Raw genomic sequence first — 19,466 nt, 5'->3', positions numbered from 1 at the left:
ACCATCAAGTTATCTTTTACATTACATTACATATACATTAATACATTCAAGGTTCATTTTCAAGGTGGTCGGCGCATTTACGTTTTAGATGTCTATGGGCTCCAGTAACCACTTAACACCAGGTGGGCTGTGAGTTCGTTCACCCATCTAAGCAATAAAATAAAAAAATCCATGTGTGGGTGTGTTTGTCACTGACCTTTACCGAAAAGGCTGGAGCGATTTTAAAGGAATTCTTTGTCCATTGATTTAAATTTACCATGGATCCTACAAAATGGCTAGGTAATTGGGATTTTGGTTTTTATTAAGGCTGAGAAACGTCTGTCGAGCCTGCTAGTATGCAATAAAATTACACGGAACTATAAAACATTGTACGTTTCGCTGAAAACGTTCGCCGCGTTACATCATAGGACGTAAATCTTAACGAGAGTTTACAAGTTAGTCAAAGTCGCACGTACGCCTAAGCTTCTTTCATCGCATAAAGTTAAATGAAAATAATAATTTAGACGTTGTAGATACGTTGAAGTACGTTTTCAAGGGCGTTTTCTTGAGTGAATAAAATATTTACCCTTTGATTGGTGCGCTTTTAAAATACACCATCACCATCTTGTTTTATACGTAGATGATGACCGAGCTTTGCTCGTTTTTTTTTTTTTTTTTATAACTCCCTCTTGTTGTGTCTTTAAAGCAGAAAATAGTATTATTATTCGGCAATAGATGTCGGGAAGAGACATAAAGTTGATTATCGATAAAGTTGATTATTGAAAACACGAATAAAACAACATTTTCTGAAAATAAATCGTAGCTAGATCGATTTATCGCCCCCGCAATCCCCCGAATACTAAATTTTATAAAAATCGTTGGAGCCGTTTCTGAGATTCAGATTATATATATATACAAGAATTGCTCGTTTAAAGGTATAAGATATACCACTTATTCACATCATCCAATTGCGATGTCCTGTCCAAATCCCGCAAGCAGTTACTATTTATTCTAATGAAATACGTACTTAACTCACATTGTGTAAAAAGAAACCCAAAAATTCTAGTTATGTAGTTAGTATACAAATGAGATATAAACCTCAAGTTCTAATATGAATGGCGGAGTTCACGTTGTTGATGTCCATGGGCTCCGGTGACTCTTTAACACCGCGTGGAACAAAAGCGCGTGTACCAATCTAAACAAAAACATTGATCCGTAATAGTAGTTCACTTTTTTTTTTCTACCCATGCTGATAGCCTTGAGAGGCTATTTCAGCTTCGCCCTAACGTTTGTAGGTGAGCTCGCGGGGCTCAAACCGGAGAGTTGCTAACACTGACCCTAGCAAGAGCAGTGCTTCGCAGAATCTACCACCGGATCGGAAACGCGACCCACTGAGAAGATCCGGCGAGAAACTCAGTGGGCTGTGTCTATGGGTTAGTTCGCTCGTCGAGCCCTTCGTCGCAAGCGACGGGTTCGACGAGGACGGTGACCGGTGCTTGTGGTGCCTAAAAGCACCGTTAATAGATCAGAAGGATCCGTAATGACGTGCTTTGGGCGACGTCGACGGTTTACCATTCGGTCTACTGGGTCGGGTATGTAGTTTCCAGCGGCTACGATGAGAGGGTTCTCATGTCGTGCCGCCTTCTCAAAATGGCGCAGAGTTCACGTTAAGGCTGAAACGTTAGCGATTTTGACCAGTTTTATGTTATTTATTAATAACTCTTATAATAAACAATTTACTGAGCAACACAGCGACTAAGCAATAACATTTAGTGAGATTCTTTACTTCGCCTACGCAATGAAAAAAAAATTAAATAAAAATAATAAGTGTCTACAGTAAAAATATCCAAAACTCTTTTCAAACCTCACAGGGCACGATAGGAAAGGACATGACAGAAGTTCAATAAGCGACGTTTTTCTTTTATATTTACCAATTGATGATTACAGTAAATGATGCTAATTGCCGGGTTGTTTGATCAGGACCGGATCGGTACCCTTTGATTGAAAGGCAAATGATAAAAGTTCATCAAGTATAAAAAATTTGAAAGTTTATTTTGGAAACCAATTTGAAATCACAGATATTGCCCAATGCCCGTTTAAATTAAAATAAAAACGATTGGTGCATTTAAATGGAACTTTAAGCTCTACTAATGATGAAACAGGGTTGATAATTATATGTACACATATAAGTGTGAAGTAGGTATTAATTAGGAAAAAGCTCTACTGATGATGAAATTTTAATAAGGTCGATAATTATATGTATTTAAGTGTAAAGTAAGTGTTAATTATTACTTTTTAAACATCGGTGATGAAGGTCACGGTCGAAGATCGTGTTAAAGTGCGAACTACATATAGGTAACAGGCTGCACTTACAGAACAACAATGTTGTCATATTATAAAAAATCGAACAATGTTTACGTCGCTGAAATTTGATCAAAAGAGACAAATCGGTGCCGGTTACCTCGAAGACCCTTAAGCTGGTTTGTTTGTAAGGTTTACCAGATACCGTAATAGTTACGGTCTGTGGGTCTTCACAGAAAGGCACTGACGTCAGACTTAACAGTGTTGAATAATTCTCAGATACTTTTCGTTGGTCCTATAGTATCAAAATATGAGTTTTTATTAATATGTTTTATACCATTTTTGGGAACATTATATTTTGAACTTTTTTTAAATGAAATGTCATTTTTTTTAAATGTAAAACAAAGTTTTTGCAAGATGAGGAAAACTAGTAAACAATATGAAATCTTACGAACATATTTCTTTTAAATGCTATTAAATAATTTGATATTTATTATAATTGGTATTTAACAGACTCAAAACTAACCTCATTCTATTATCATTGACTTAGAAAGATTATAGTGAACTTCAAGATCAGTTTACCTTACATATATCTTTAAACTAGAAACTATAGTGATGATAAAAATAAGACGTTCTAACACTGAACTGAACCCGTTCGTGTACTATTCAATTCGCTCTACATAATCCGTTTCAAGCTTTGTGTTTTCACAAGGTTACTTTTTATTTTCGTCTACCAACATCAGGGAAATTCGATAACTTAAAAATTTACTCCCAATACGGAGGGGATTTATAAAATACATATATCCTCAAAAACCGACTGCTTCGTAAGAACGAAATTGATAAATCCGCGTATCTTTGGGTTTAAATTGGAATGCTATTTATTCAGTGAATTAAATCGATCAAAACAAACTTGTTGTTGTTGTTGTTCGAAAAACATACAGGTATGAATTTAAAATTGTTTGTTTAGAAATGAAACGGAAATGTTGCCATGACAGGATTGAGTAAATTGCATAAGTACATTTACGTACTCTTTATTGATTAGGAACGAGATCGCACTCACATCGGTTTTCTTTCAAAGCTTTCAGGCTACATCGTTATTTTCAAACAAGGAAAAAAAACGACCAAATAAGAAACAGTATACTCTCACGAACGAATACAACTTAACAAACCTAACAATTTACTTCCCGAAACTATCCAATTTATCACCTTAACACCTTTTACCTTCACGGACGGAAACAGACATCGAACCAAGCGTAACGAACTCCATTAACGAACCACGTGGTCCTAGTTTAGTTTAAAAATTGAATTTCCACGACCCAGTTTGTATGGCTCGGTATAAACCGTGCCTTGGGATGAAATTAACCTCACGAGTTTCTTAACTATGTTTTATATTAAATATACAAGAGGGCATGTTTTTTTGGGGAAAAAAGTTGTTCCAATTCTTACGTAATTAGTTTTACAAAGACATGTCGTAAATGAAAAAGAATACGTATACAAATATTTGATTAGCAAATACTCTCGAAGAATAATAGGACAGATACAAGTTTTTGTACATGTTTTCACAATTAGTTGCTCTGGTTTCTCTTACTGTCTTAAATGGACTCGACCTATTTCATGTTGAAGAACTATTTATTGTTGAATCAGAGCATATTTTTATTAGCTATAGTTCTAATAAAGAAGATGCAGATGATGAGCATGCGCTCGTCCGGTGATTAATCACCTTTGCTTACGAGCAACCGCAGGTTTGCAGCCAAGTCGCTAGCTACGTCTAAACGTCCGAACCTCGCCAGGATGGAACAGATAGCCACCCCATGATAGAACCGAGGGCAACTGACTGATAGTCGACGCAGAAGTCGTCGTGGCCTAAAAGATAAGACGTCTGGTTCATTCATTTACGTTGTAGATGTCTATGGGCTCCAGTAACCACTTAACACCAGGGGGGCTGTGAGCTCGTCTACACATCTAAGCAATAAAAAAAAGCAGTTTTAAGTCGGTTACAACAATCGACGGCTCGCCAGGGCGTCAAAACGGATAATCCGTTGAAGAGTCATGTCTGAGCGCGATACATCGCCAGTCCATCGCTTTTTAATATGAACCTTGCACCCGAGTTCGGTACCACGTTTGTGGCCTAGACCTCTGATCGCCTCGACCCGGATCACTAAAGGAGGCGGCCTCCAAAGCGTTCATTACATACCTACATATCAGCGTTGAGGGGTTACTACCCAAATAATAAGGGTATAAATTAGCTAATATGTTCATGATTTAAAGCGATTATTTCATGAGAGATAAATGCTTAGCGAAAACCTAGACGAAGGCGAGCAATAGCATGTGGATCATTCATACAGACTCACCTGCCTTTGTAGGTAAACTTCTTTACTTCAGCATTATTCTGATGAAACACCTCATTGATCTAATTGTTTGGTACATCTTTGTACTCAACTTAGGGGAAGATGTATTTTATTCACGTCAGCTTATTTTAGGAGCAAAAGCACTTAGTGTAAGTACCTACTATACATGATTGGAGTGCCTGTTTAAACGGATAAATAAAGAGCTTATGGGCGCAGCATTACACGGCCGAGTGGAAACGTTTCCGAAAATTAGGACTGGTGATTAGTGACTGGCAATTCCTAACGCGATAATCACTAAAAAATAACTGTCGAAACATTTCAATAGTACTGTTTTAGTATAGCACGCAATGTAGCAATATAAAAGTTGACGTGGTGAGGCTAAGCTCAAGAGAGAGTGAGGCCACCTGAATTCGTGCTGCATTGCGGATTTACGAAACACGAACTTACTAAAGCATATTTTTATACATCGCTGTACTTTTAACTTTTTTTCGTCTATGACAGTGTATTAGTTATTCCCGTTTCGGCTTCCTATATTATTATCTTTTTTTTTTCCTGCCTATGCTTGATAACCTTGAGAGGCTATTTCAGCTTCGCCCTAACATGTAGGTGAGCTCACGGGGCTCAAACCGGAGTGTTGCTAACACTGGCCCTAGCAAGAGTAATCTACTACCGGATCGGAAACGCGACCCACTGAGAATATCCGGCGAGAAACTCAGAGGGCTGTGTCTATGGGTTAATTCGCTCGTCGAGCCCTTCGTCACAAGCGACGGATTCGACGACGATGTTAACCGATGCTTGTGACACTTAAAAGCACTGTTAATGGATATTGTTTTCCGTTAATGATAATACAACATACATAATTTTTGACCTTACGAAACAACGAAGTTGTTCCAAATGAAGCAGTCACTCAAATCAATTCCCACTTAGATAATTTACAAGCCCTCGTAATAATACTCTAGGTTACGTAAAAATTAAATCAAATGTAGCTATCGCGTCCGTAATATATATTTTACCGTCACAAAGGCAAAGGACTCAGAGGCTTATCTGCTTACCGACGCATATACGAATATAACTAGTCAGTCACAATATGCATAATACGTATATTTTTGTATCAGCATTCTTTATGAAACTTGCATTTAATAACGTTGGTTATGTGTTTTTCAGTAAGCAGCTGCTGTGGGCAGTAAGTCACGGCTGTGCCTTCAGCGTTGTTGATGTGAATATCGACGGTGACTACGTACCATCAAGATGACCATGGCTCGTCTACCTACAGTGGCAATAAAGCCAAAACAGTTTAGCAGGAGCTTGGCTCTGCCCCTGGCATTTCTGAAGTCAATGGGCGACAGTAACCGCTCACCATCAGGTGGGCCGTATGCTCATATGCCTGCAAGGGCAATAAATAAAAAATACATCCCGTACTGTATCTTTAATATGAATAGCAAAGTGTAATTGTCATCCCGAAAACCAATTACAAACAGGAGTTCACAATCTGTTTTGATTTATCGTTCAATGCTACAGTAATAATCTTGTTTTATAAATGTCCGTTCGTGGCACTTGCGTCGTTTGTAATTGCTGCAGATTCAACGAGGGAAATTTATGCGAAACTTCCTTACCGGTCCCTTTTAATTTCAACGAAAATTAATGTTACAATCATTATACCCCCTCGATAGATTGGAGCATGTAAATGCGTCTTAATCTCTTTGTGTACGCGCGCGAAATTAGATCCTTAAATTCAATTTTCGTAAGTAAATTTAATTGGTTAATTATGATATTGTAGACTGAATTAGATTCGACGCCTTATGATGGAATCAAAACAGTCACAAAACCTTACACATTGTTTAGAGTTAAAAAAACCAAAAGCTGTTTCAGACAGTTTGATTTTCTATTCAAACTATTTTAACATGCTTTATTGAAAACTAGCTGACCCGGCAGACTTCGTAGTGCCTCAATCAATAAATAAAGACTTAAACTTTTGTATAAAATAAACTTAAAAAAACAAAAGCAATCCGTCCGACGGAGGATACATCAAAGGGAAAACAAAATAGTTACTTTTATTTAATTTCGATCATTTTCATATTTATCTACCTTTTAAACCTTTTCTGGACTTCCAAAAATAATTCAAGACCAAAATTAGCCAAATCGGTCCAGCCGTTCTCGAGTTTTAGCGAGACTAAAGAACAGCAATTAATTTTTATATAATAGATAGATAGATTATGAAATAGTAGATGTACATCACACTCGGACGTAAATTAATAGCTTTACAAGACCCTTTGATGTATAGATCAACGGGATTGCCTTCATAGAACGTCCGGCTTCAAACACTTGAAATTTATTACATGCGCTATGACTTGAAGCGGCGTGGCTCGCAAACAAAGCTTCCTATTCCAGTTTTGTTATAACGGTGCAGCAGGAGAGCGAGTAGCAACGTAATTCACAATACAAATGTGTACATTTCGCTAGATTAATTTCAAATGGTTTAATTAAACATAATTTTTTTTTTTTGCCGATATCAATTTCTACGGATAGTTTTCTGTTGATATGAATTATTTTTTTTGCTACCTATGCTGATTCTCGTTGACGTGTAGGTGAGCTCCCGGGGTCAAGCCGGAGTGTTGCTAACACTGGCCATAGCAAGAGCAGTGCTTCGCAGAATCTACCACAAGATCGAAAACGCGACCCACTGAGAAGAATCGGCGAAAAACTCAGTGGGCTGTGTCTATGGGTTAATATACTCGTCGAACTCTTCGTCGTAATCGACTAGTTTCAGACTACTAAATTAGCTAGTATCATCGCAAACGTATACTGAGATAGCGACGACACTCGCATCGGGACACTGAAACACGACTTCGTCGCAAGCGATGGGTTCGGCGAGGACGGTAACCGGGTGCTTGAGGTCATGTTTTTAAATAATCGGTCGCTATTAGCGTTCTCAAACTCGATCGTTTGATTTACAATTTAATCCGCTCAAAATTAACAAAGCAAAGTTAAAATCTAATATAGAGGAGGACGTTTCGTGCACGTGAACAATGGAACGTAGGAGACCCAATTAAAATTTGATTTCAGTTCACGTGGAAGCAATTAAATGTCGAATGGAAGATGCCGTTATAACAATCCCCATTACTAACTAGTATCCAGCAGCCAAATCAATTTAGCGAACGATAGTTTGATGTTTATCGGGAGAGAGAGAACTTTGGAAAATAACTTCATCTTGTTCTGTCTATAGACCTTAACTACGACAAGTTAGTGTCGAGCGGTAATTTTATGTACCTTGTTATATATATGTTATATATAAATGTTGTTATATAAATGTTATTTTATCGCACGGAGTCGAACTATATTGCATTTTCATTTACCTTATTCGTTTATCGTCGTATCGTTACTAATCTAGTAACTTAATTCTCAAGCATTGGTGGTAGGGCGTCTTGTGAGCCCGCACCCGTGAGGTTACCGGATAACCTACCCTGCCTGTTTCTGCCGCGAAGCGTAAATGTGTTTCAGTTTAAAAGGCGAGACCCTGCTTATTTCTGGCCTGAAGTACTGGTGGTAGGAGCTCGTGTCAGTCCGCACGGGTAGGTGCTCCACCGTCCTGATTATTTCTGCCATGAAGCAGTAATGCATTTCGGTTTGAAGGGTGGGGCAGCGGTTGTAACTATACTGACACCTTAGAACTTATATCTCAAGGTAGGTGGCGCATTTACGTTGTAGATGTCTATGAGCTCCAGTAACCACAACACCAGGTGGGCTGTGAGCTCGTCCACCCATCTACGCAATTAAAAATAAAAAAAACAGTCGTATAATGAGACTTAATCATGTATCGAGGCGAAAAAACAGCCGAAGAAATCGTGAAAGAAACTGTGTAATTATTATTTTTCAAAAATAGGACAAGTAGCATTTGCGTCAATTAAAACAAAGGATACGACAGCCGTAGTATGAATCTGACCTTTTATATCAGGCAGCATTCACGTGACATGTTTTCTCCACCAATCCTGTGTTCATGACTTAATAATATAGCGTTTTCTGCTATTTTATTTCACAGAATTCTGACCACAAATCCAAGCAAGTAACTAATCTAAAACTGCATTTCCGAATCTCTTTTAAATCCGGCTGACTCTGCTTCCCGAAAACCCCCACACTCGAAGTCATTAGTCTTTGATAAATGAGTTAACCCGAGGATTATGCGCAAAATGTGCACGAAAAACCCTATCTGCGGAAAGAAAAAATGAACGAACAATTTGTAGGTTTTTTTTTCCGTATCTAAAAGTTTCAAATTAATAATACCGCCGTATAAAGTTTTGAATTCTTTAATTTAGACGATGGGGAGTGTCGGCGGAATATTAAATAGTTCCGCCCAATTTTCATGGATAATTTATGTTCGTAACCGAATTAAAACTGAAGCGTGCCCATTGAATTTGCTTTCGACGCGTAAAGACTTCGAACGGGTCGAGAAAAATTTCAAGAGTTTTGTTACGAAACGAACATATTAAGAGCTCGTACCTATGCCTCATTCGCTGAAGTAATGCAGTAAAAATAGAACGTAAAATAAACAGAGGAACCATTTTAACGAAAATCTACGACCTGAAAACTTGAGTCAACAATGAAGGAAGACTCGATTACTCGGCAAACGTATTAAAATTCACCGAAGGAATGCTTGCTTCGTAAGATAGAAATATAAGACCGAAATGTGTTTAATAAATTTCAGTAACTTATTAGAAATGAAAGCGATGGCAAATTAACGTTTAGATTTAAGTCCAAATAGTTTACGAGATACATAATCTAAAACGTATTTGAAGGATAAGCATTTAATTAATACTATTGTTAGGACTTTTTGGTGGGAACGCGAGGAGTGAAGTTGTGTGATTTGTTTTATTTTGTCTATTTAGTGTTTCTTCGGATTTAAATGTGTAATAATGGTGGTTTGTTAACTGTTTAATATCTGTGAAAATGTACAAATGTGGGAAAATGAAACAAAGCCGCTGGACGTAGCTTCTCGGGATCTTCAAAAAGTCCACTGAAAAAATCTTAGTAAATGACCACCATTTTACTGAGATTATATTTCATCTTATTTCATTTCATTTAATTTCATCCCAGTTGATTAATGTCTCAAATTAACCATCTTCATTTCATTTCACTCCATAATATCATTTTTCATAAAAATATGAATATAAATTAAAATAAGACATGACTTAAAGGTCTTAGTTACCAGGTCATAGAATCCCTTAAAAAAATACTATTGTTACGTTTTAATCTCGCATTAATTATTTATTATTATACTATTTAGGTACTTATTTCCAAAGTAATTTAATAATGTATTTAGTAACCACCCTCTTATTTTCTCTAAACATTAACGTTTTCGTTTCTTTGCACCCAAAAAAAGCGACAGTACTCTTGAGTTCGGGCAGTTTGTTTGACGTCGGTTTTCATATTTACGATAAAAAAGATCCCAGGTGTAAGATAAGCGATAATTAAATATTTCATTTAAAAGTGGGTATTAATGAAAAAAATATTTAAGGATATTCTATTTAAAGGAGTATCGAGGATGATACAACGATGAGGATTTATATCGACGGAGTAATTGGTGCTTTCGGATACACAAAGCTGAAAAAATCTGCGGTATGAGAAAGAACCAATGTAGAACGAGAACTAAGAATAATACTATCAAAGGTTACTTACTACTTAACGTTATTACGAGATAAAAAAAAAACAATACGAATTAAGGCCGCAAATAAATTTTTGGGTAGTCAGAATAATTCCACGTTTAAACTTGTCGGATTCTCTCCGGAATACACAAGGTCTAAGCGTGTAATATCATACGACAAGACCTCCAAACTTAATGCCATTCATTAAAACGAATGAGGGTACGACATTTTGCAAAGTTTAGATAAATTATGAACAAGGCGAAGAGTGCACAACGTTTGTTCATTAATTTGCGTTGGTTTAAGATCAGAAAGGTCAGTATGTTTCGTTTTAAAAATATCACGAATAATCATAATATAAAGGAGTTCGATTTGTTATTAACTGGATTACTTTATAGAATCTGTACTAATTGAAAACACATAGATTTTTGGGGGTAGGTGTCAAAAGTGAAACAAGTGCTTTAAGTTTGAAAATTAAAATTAATTCATTTTATTTACATTATAAAGATTTTGTGATCCTTTTGTGTGTCGTTAAGTATATATATGCATTTTGGCAATATTTACATGATTTAAGCCAATAAAAATACCACCTGCCAGCACCCCTTGAAACAGAAACATAACTATGTCGCAATTATCTGCGATTGAAGTTGCTCAAAGAAACTTGGAAGAGTGCTTCACGAAAAGAATGGCCGATCTTGAGGCACAGCTTCATGCTGGAGGGCCTGCGAAGGATACAGTCTCCAAGGTTGCGGAGGAATTCCGAACATTCCGGGAACTTATATTCTCTATGTTGAAACTTCTTCGACAGCAGATTGGTGAGTGCACTCGACTGGTTGATGCGATCGAGACCAGACATCGTCGAAAAAACCTCATCTTTTTGGGAGTCCCTGAAGTTCAAAACGAAGACTGCACCGCTGCCATCTTGGATATTTTGCATAAAAAAATGCTTCTGAATACCTCTGCTGCTGACTTCAATGTGTGTCACCGTATAGGAGCTACTAATAAGGATCATCACCGCCCAATCCTGGTCAGATTCAAATGCTTAGATACACGGATGTCGATTTGGAGGACGAAGTCCAAACTTAAAGGTTCTCCTGTGTCCATCAAGGAATTCCTTACAAAATCTCGACAGGCGGTGTTCGGCAAGAGCCGTCAGTATTTTGGTGTGCGTCAATGTTGGACGCAAGACGGGGTCATTATTATCAAGGCTGCGGATGGAAATCGTCACAGATTGACCACTATGGATGAGTTTAGCGACCTCGCAGTTAAATATCCTATTGTGGATGGTAAGCCAACATCAGCAAAGGGCAGCGTCTCTAAGGCGGCACCGGCTATCACTGTGAACTCGAAATTGCGGAAGACCTAGTGGCCTGTGTTTGTGTTTTTGTTTTTTTTTCACTTTAATTACTTAAGATTATTCGACTTTCACTAATATATTTAGTCTTATGACTTCACAACGTATGTATATCATTATTTTCATTTCACAATTTATGATTTGATGATTTAAATGTTTATCATTGGATTTATTATTTTTCACTTTTACTTTTATTCACGTATTGTTGATGTTGATGTTGATATGTTTCGTGGGTAGATTATTGGCATCACGGAGTATAATATTGTCATTGGCAAATGTTAATGTGTTTGTGGGTAGTCTTGTTAAAATAATTAATTCTGTAAATTTGACACTTGACAGACTGTTTTAATTGACTGCGTTCACAGATAAAATTTGCCTTGTAGTTTACTTTTTTGAAGTTTTAATCAGAATATTGTTGTGGAGATTTGTTCTTCATTATTCTAATTAATTGTTTTTTTTTATTGTAAATTATGGCCTTTATTATGTTTTTCGTTATTAATATTCTTTATTTTCTGTTTCTGTTTTATAAGGTATTGTAATTTAATTTTTTTTTTGTTTTGTATCATCATCCTGTGTATATCAGCTGGCGGGTGGTGCAGAGACATTGCGCGTGCATTACTTTTAAACTTAATCCTTATTTTTATTTTATGGTAGTATAGTTATATTTATTTTAGTTTATTTTATATATTTATTTATTTTATTATAATAGTATAGTTATAGTTATATTATTCTGTTATATTTAATTTGTATACAATGGAATGTATTGATGATTCGTTTCTTTCTGCTAATGATTCTATGCTGTCATCTGATAACGATAGTTATTGTTCACTTCCCGATTCCCTCGGAGACTGTATACGGCAGACGTTTGATAAATCATCTGACTGCCTTTTAAATGTATGTCACATTAATGCTCAAAGTATACCAAGTCACTACAATGACTTATTCATTACTTTCACTAACACTAACGTTCATGCTGTCTTGATTTCTGAGAGTTGGCTTAAGCCTCATTTACCTTCTGCTATCTACCCTCTCGATGGCTTTACTTTAATACGGAATGATCGTATCGATGCCCGAGGAGGCGGCGTTGCTATATATCTCCGCAGTAACATTTCTTATAAAACAATAGCTTGCTCGTCTGCTGATTCTTCTACACCTGAGGAATATATCTTTCTTGAAATTTCTATGAAGGGAGCAAAAATTGTTCTCGGTGTCGTATACTGTCCCCCCAACGTCGACTACTTCTCCAGTATCGAGCCGATTCTGGAATCTTTAGGGTCAGATTATTCACATCACATTATCATGGGTGATTTCAACACCAACTTCATAGCTCCTTTATCCTCTCGTTCCCGTAAACTTCAGGAAATCATTAGGTCTACTGGTCTTCATGTCTTGCCTCTACAGGCTACTCACCACAACATTAATGGCGATGATACTTGGCTAGACCTAATGCTGACCTCCACTCCTACCTCTGTACCCACTCACGGTCAATATCCTGCTCCTGGTTTTTCCCATCACGACCTCATCTTTTTATCCTATACGATTAAACCTCCTAAACCACAGCCCAGGGTTTTGTCCATGCGTAGTTTTGGTCGTATGAATAAGGAAAATCTATGCAAAGACGCTTCTAAAGTGGACTGGGACCAACTAATATCTTCACCCTCGGTAGATGAAAAGGTTCACATATTCAATGAGGTTGTCCTTGGGCTTTACAACACTCATGCGCCTATCAGAAAAATTAAACTGAAACGCCCACCAGCTCCTTGGATGACTGAAGGTATTCGGATGGCTATGAGGCGCCGGGATCGGGCTTTTCGAAAATTTAGGAGGAATCGGTGTAATGATAACTGGACTAAATTTAAAGTGTCGAGGAACCGGTGCAATCAGATGATACGTAACGCTAAACGACGCCACATTCTAGAAAACATAAATTCCGCTTCGCCTGCCGATATTTGGAAATTCCTTGGAACTCTGGGTATTGGCAGACAGCGTCACTCTGATTTTCAGGCGACGATAAGTTTGAATGACATCAACTTTCATTTCTCCTCTGCTACACCACTAAATAATCAAACGAAATGTCGCACCTTGAATTACCTGAATGGTTTGTCTCGACTTAATGTTGACTCCTTTGAATTTTCTTCGGTTGCTGTGGATGAGGTCAAAAATATTATCCTGTCCATAAAATCGAACGCCGTGGGTTGTGACAATATAAGTCGCCGTATGATCGTCACAATCCTGGATCATCTTCTGCCAGCTATATGGCACATCACAAATTTTTCCCTATCATCAGGCTCTTTTCCTTCATTGTGGCGTAAGGCTTATGTTCTTCCTTTACCTAAAATTCCTAACCCTTCCCTTCCAAATCACTTCAGGCCCATATCTATTCTTCCCTTTCTATCCAAGGTGATCGAGGCCTGCGTACACAAACAATTGTCGCAGTTTATTTTCCGGAACAACCTATTGAGCCCTTACCAGTCTGGCTTCCGACCAGGTCACTCCACCGTTTCCGCTCTCCTTAAAGTGGTTGGCGACATTAGGACAGGTATGCAAGACACTAAAGTCACAGTACTGGTACTAATTGATTTTTCAAATGCGTTCAATGCCGTCAATCACGATATCCTCCTATCTATTTTGTCCTATATTATGATCTCTCCTACAGCACTGGAATGGTTTTCATCATATCTTCGGGGACGCCAGCAGTGTACTCGTATTGATGACACCTCTTCAAGTTGGTGTAGTGTCAACTCTGGCGTGCCCCAGGGCGGTATTTTGTCTCCATTATTATTTTCTATTTTTATAAATTTCTTAACACATAATCTTCAGTGTGCGTATCATCTGTATGCTGATGACTTGCAGCTTTATAGACAGACGACTGTGGAGTCTATTTCTCAGGCAATAAACCAGCTAAATAAGGATCTGGACTACATATGCAGTTGGTCGACTAAGTTTGGCTTAACTGTGAATCCAACGAAATGCCAAGCCATTATTGTGGGCAGTCCTCGTATGATCCAACGCTTAACTACTATGTCACTCCCACCTATATTCTATAATGGTACAGCAATTCCCCTAAGTTCCGTGGTTAAGAACCTAGGCCTTTACATAGACTCCACACTCGACTGGAAAGCTCAAGTATCTTACGTTGGACAAAGAACCTCTGGAATTCTTCGTGCTCTGTATCGCCTCAAGAATTTCTTACCATCAGCGACCAAGACTATGCTAGTACAAGCCTTGATCTTCCCTTTAATTGATTATGGTGATGTGTGTTATTTTGACCTGAATGCAGACCTTCTTAATAAACTTGATCGTCTTCTTAATAACTGCATTCGATTTATTTTTAATCTTCGTAAATATGATCATATATCTTCCTATCGTGCTCAGCTCAAACTTCTACCGATTCGCCAGCGTCGTAATTTACGTGCACTGACGACTCTTCATTCCTTACTTATGTCTCCCGAACCTCCTTCCTATCTAACTTCCTATTTTCAATATCTTCACTCCAGCCATGAGCGGGCCCTACGTTCTCTCAATAGCCTATTAATTCGTTGTCCCACACATAGTTCTAGTTATGTTCGTAACTCTTTCGTCGTGCAATCTGTTCTGCTATGGAATGCGCTTCCTCTCGAGATCAGGACTATTACTAACCGCTGCACGTTCAAGTTAAGGGTTCGGCGAATGCTGTTGGAAAAGTTAGCGGAATCGTCATGAACTTGATGAAGTTATTTGTTAAGGAAATTTATTAATATATTCCTTTTAATACTGTATAAACTATTATATGTATGTATGTGTGTATATATGTATGTATGTATGTATCTATATGTATATGTGATTTTGTATATATGTAGATATACTTTTTTTGTATGTATTCGTTACCTAATATAAATTTCATTGCACCTACCACTATTTACTCTGCACTACCTTTGGTTGACTGGTAGAGAATGCCTTAGGCATTAAGTCCGCCAATGTAAATTTTACATGAAGTGTAATAAATAAAAAATAAAAATAAAAATATTTTTAAGCAAATTCGCAGTCTTTAGAAGTTTCAAACCTATTATTGTTCATGTCTATAGCACACATCAGATGTATCGGTTAAAAACTTATTATCGAATATGATAAACCATACCAAAAAAAAAAAATTAATGAACATTTTCGAATTTTCAGTTCAAAATCAGAATCTATCAAGTTGAAACTTGGCAAGCGTCGTGTCAGATGACCTAAAAGATTATCCAGAGGTGACTGGTTGTGATAGGCGACGAGTCGTGTTTAGTCAGTCAGGACGAAATGAAAACTATGTACTGGCGCGTACGAAATGTACATACTTTAGTATTAATTTTTTTAAGCGATTTTATGACCTGGTAACTAAGACTTTTTAGGTCAAGTCTTATTTTAATATATGAAAAATGATAATATGAAGTGAAATGAAATGAAGTTGATTAATATGAAACATGGCATGAAATGAAATGAGATTAGATGAAATATAATCTCAGTAAAATGATGGTCATTTACGGAGACTTTTTTAAGTGGACTTTTTGGAGGATCCCGAGAAGTTACGTCGAACGGCTTTGTTTCATTTTCCCACAATTGTGCACTTTCACAGATACTAAACAGTTAATAAACCGGCCTTATTACACATTTAAACCTGAAGAAACACTAAACAAATAAAATAAAACAAATCGCGCAATTTCACTCCTCGCGTTCCCGCCAAAAAGTCCTTAGTATTTAATAGTGTTCGTAAAATCAGTTAGTTATTCATAACGTGTCGTATACCAAACATAATAATAAAACAGCTAGTTCATATAGCACCAATGCGGTATATCATTTACATTTTCTATCATATAGAGCTGAATACTTGACCTATTTCTTCGATAGAAACCTTTTTATGACGATAATAGTACAGATAGGAAATTAATAGTTTCTATAAAGTTACCATGATTTCAAGAAGTTTTAATTTTGGAAACACTCAAGTTAATTTGTTTCTTTATACCTACTATTAAAAATTGTTTTCTTTATTCCGCTGAGTTTATTCAATAAAAGTCACAGTTGTATGTACCTAAATGTTTCTTTAGAAAATGACGTTAGACCTGCTTCTTTACCATACGATCAATAATATAAGATTATTGGAACGAAATTCTTTATGGGACGATTCGGAGAAGTACCCTAACCGGGAAAAACGTCCGTAACGTAAGATTTTTATTAGTAATGCACACAGTGTACGACTTAACTTTGTAATAACGTAAAAAAATAACATTTTTTTATCATTAATTGACCACGATCTCAGAGCGTTTGTTTGCGCAATACACTAACTCTTATGCAAACAACCGTGAATGAAGTGTACCACAATAAGTTCGTACGTTACCGAATGACCGTGGGTTTTTGCGAAACCTCCAGTTTTATTTTCTTTATATCTCGAATAGAACTTAAAATTAATATTTTTATAATAAGTAATTTAGTTCCTATCCGGTGTCCCACGATACCACACATCTTTTTTATATTGTTATTCCATTATTTTTGGATTAATCTTGAAAATACTGTAATAATCGTAATAAATAGGTGGTACAATATGGTGAACCAAAATCTTAACGTTTAAACAGGTATTTTCAAGCCGTATCGCAGTTGCGTTTTAGTACTCTATCCCGGGAGCTCTAAGTTTAATTTTAAATACATATTTTCCAAATCTCTCTCTGTCAACGGTACAGTTTCTCTTGATTTGAATCTACATTAAATCGATTCGTGATTCTATATTCAAAGAAAATCGAAAATCGAAACTACCATTGACCACTAAATCGAATTACCATTGAAAATTCATTGTCAATTGTGAATAAAACAAACCCTTTCCGCCCGAGGATATTTGTCTATCAACGCCGTGACGCGCTAAGGGACCGCATGTAAATGAAGAGTAACGATCGCATAACGTCAAATATTTATAAGAGCGGCCACGGCGAACGCGTAAATATGTACATAATAAGTACGGTAAATAAGATTCGATACGGCACGAACTTCTAGAGCTTGAATAGACTTTATTTACGATATCGCCGCACCTTTAGAATTATAAAGACCCAACAACAAAAAATGTGTTTTTTTAGGAAAATATCGAAAGTTCTCGAACCGAAAAGACGTAGGGGAAGGGGACGGAGTGAAAGAGACCGATGGATAGCTTTGTCCCTTTATAAACTGCTTTTGGTCGTTTGATTACGAATAGTCGTTGAAAAGGGTCCTTTTAGTTCCATTTTTGTATTAGACGAAATCCAAAAATTTCGAAGTGGTCTTTATAATTCTAAAGTTGCGATATATTCGTTCATAAAATCAATAGGTACATACACACATACGTGATAACTCTTTTTTAATTTCAATTTAAAATTAAGTTACTGAGCCGTTTCAATGCTTTAAAGAGTTTTTAGTCAGTTCCAAATATTTCATTCGAATTTTTTTTATTTTTTTTTTATTGCTTAGATGGGTGGACGAGCTCACAGCCCACCTGGTGTTAAGTGGTTACTGGAGCCCATAGACGTCCACAACGTAAATGCGCCAACCACCCTGAGATACAAGTTCCAAGGTCTCAAGTATAGTTACAACGGCTGCCCCACCCTTCAAACCAGAAACGCATTACTGCTTCACGGCAGAAATAAGCAGGGTGGTGGTACCCACCGCGCGGACTCACAAGAGTTCCTACCACCAGTAAAAACGCTTGAATTTGGGATCAATCGCAATCATTTGTAAAAATGAAACGAATTACAATTTTTTTTTGCGCATCGATGAAAAACATCATCTAGTGGTGTCATGACGAAAGAAGATTTATAAGATTCGTAAAAGTTTTGCATTTTGCAACAAGCATTAGATTGTCACCCTTAGGGAGATATTCGATAACTTCAACACGGGGTCTAGACGACGAGCCTTGGTCTGTTTGTTACATGTCTGTAATTATAATAGTCTGATAGATGGCGCTGAATTCAAATTTCAAATTATATTTGCAATGTCGTATCCGAGTCGGTTGTAACTTTTTTGAATTTAAAGAAACAACATCGTATCGCTGATGTTTGCAACTGGGCATTTTTCAAAGCCACCCAAAAGCTTAAACACGATACATAGAAGAAAAAAAAACAGCTTTAGATATTTTTAATGTAACTAGTGGTCCCCAGGTAGGTAGTCGAAATTCGACTATAATTAATTGAAATTATAAGTTTGTATACTATTAAGATTCGGTTGTCAAAAACTATTATACTTCTATAATCACATTGGAAGTCATCGTGGCCTAACGGATAACACGTCCGGTGCATTCGTGTTGAGCGATGCACCGATGTTCGAATCTCAGGCGGGTACCAATTTTTCTAATGAAATACGTACTCAACAAATGTTCACGATTGACTTCCACGGTGAAGGAATAACATCGTGTAATAAAAATGAAACCCGCAAAATTATAATTTGCGTAATTACTGGTGGTAGGACCTCTTGTGAGTCCGCGCGGGTAGGTACCACCGCCCTGCCTATTTCTGCCGTGAAGCAGTAATGCGTTTCGGTTTGAAGGGTGGGGCAGCCGTTGTAACTATACTTGAGACCTTAGAACTTGTATCTCAAGGTGGGTGGCGCATTTACGTTGTAGATGTCTATGGGCTCCAGTAACCACTTAACACCAGGTGGGCTGTGAGCTCGTCCACCCATCCAAACAACAAATAAAAAAATTAAAAAGCGTCACACTCGATAAAGGGATGACATTCCGTCCCCACATCAAAACGGTACTCGACCGTGCCGCCTTCATATTGGTACGCCTCTATCCCATGACTTGCAAGCGAAGTAAATTGTCCCTACCTAATAAGGTGACACTCTACAAAACTTACATACGCCCCGTCATGACCCATGTAA

The 19,466-nt window shown here is 37.2% G+C and overlaps 1 protein-coding gene across 1 annotated transcript in view; it reads right to left on the bottom strand.

Annotated features, from left to right (window-relative positions):
• LOC101744976 (peripheral plasma membrane protein CASK) overlaps positions 1-19,466 on the bottom strand; it is a 219,194-nt gene that overhangs the window by 198,560 nt on the left and 1,168 nt on the right. The window lies entirely within an intron of this gene.

The sequence above is a fragment of the Bombyx mori genome, chromosome 6 (assembly GCF_030269925.1).
Source record: "Bombyx mori chromosome 6, ASM3026992v2".
NCBI classification, from domain to species: domain Eukaryota; kingdom Metazoa; phylum Arthropoda; class Insecta; order Lepidoptera; family Bombycidae; genus Bombyx; species Bombyx mori.
This window is presented reverse-complemented; position numbering and strand designations above follow the sequence as displayed.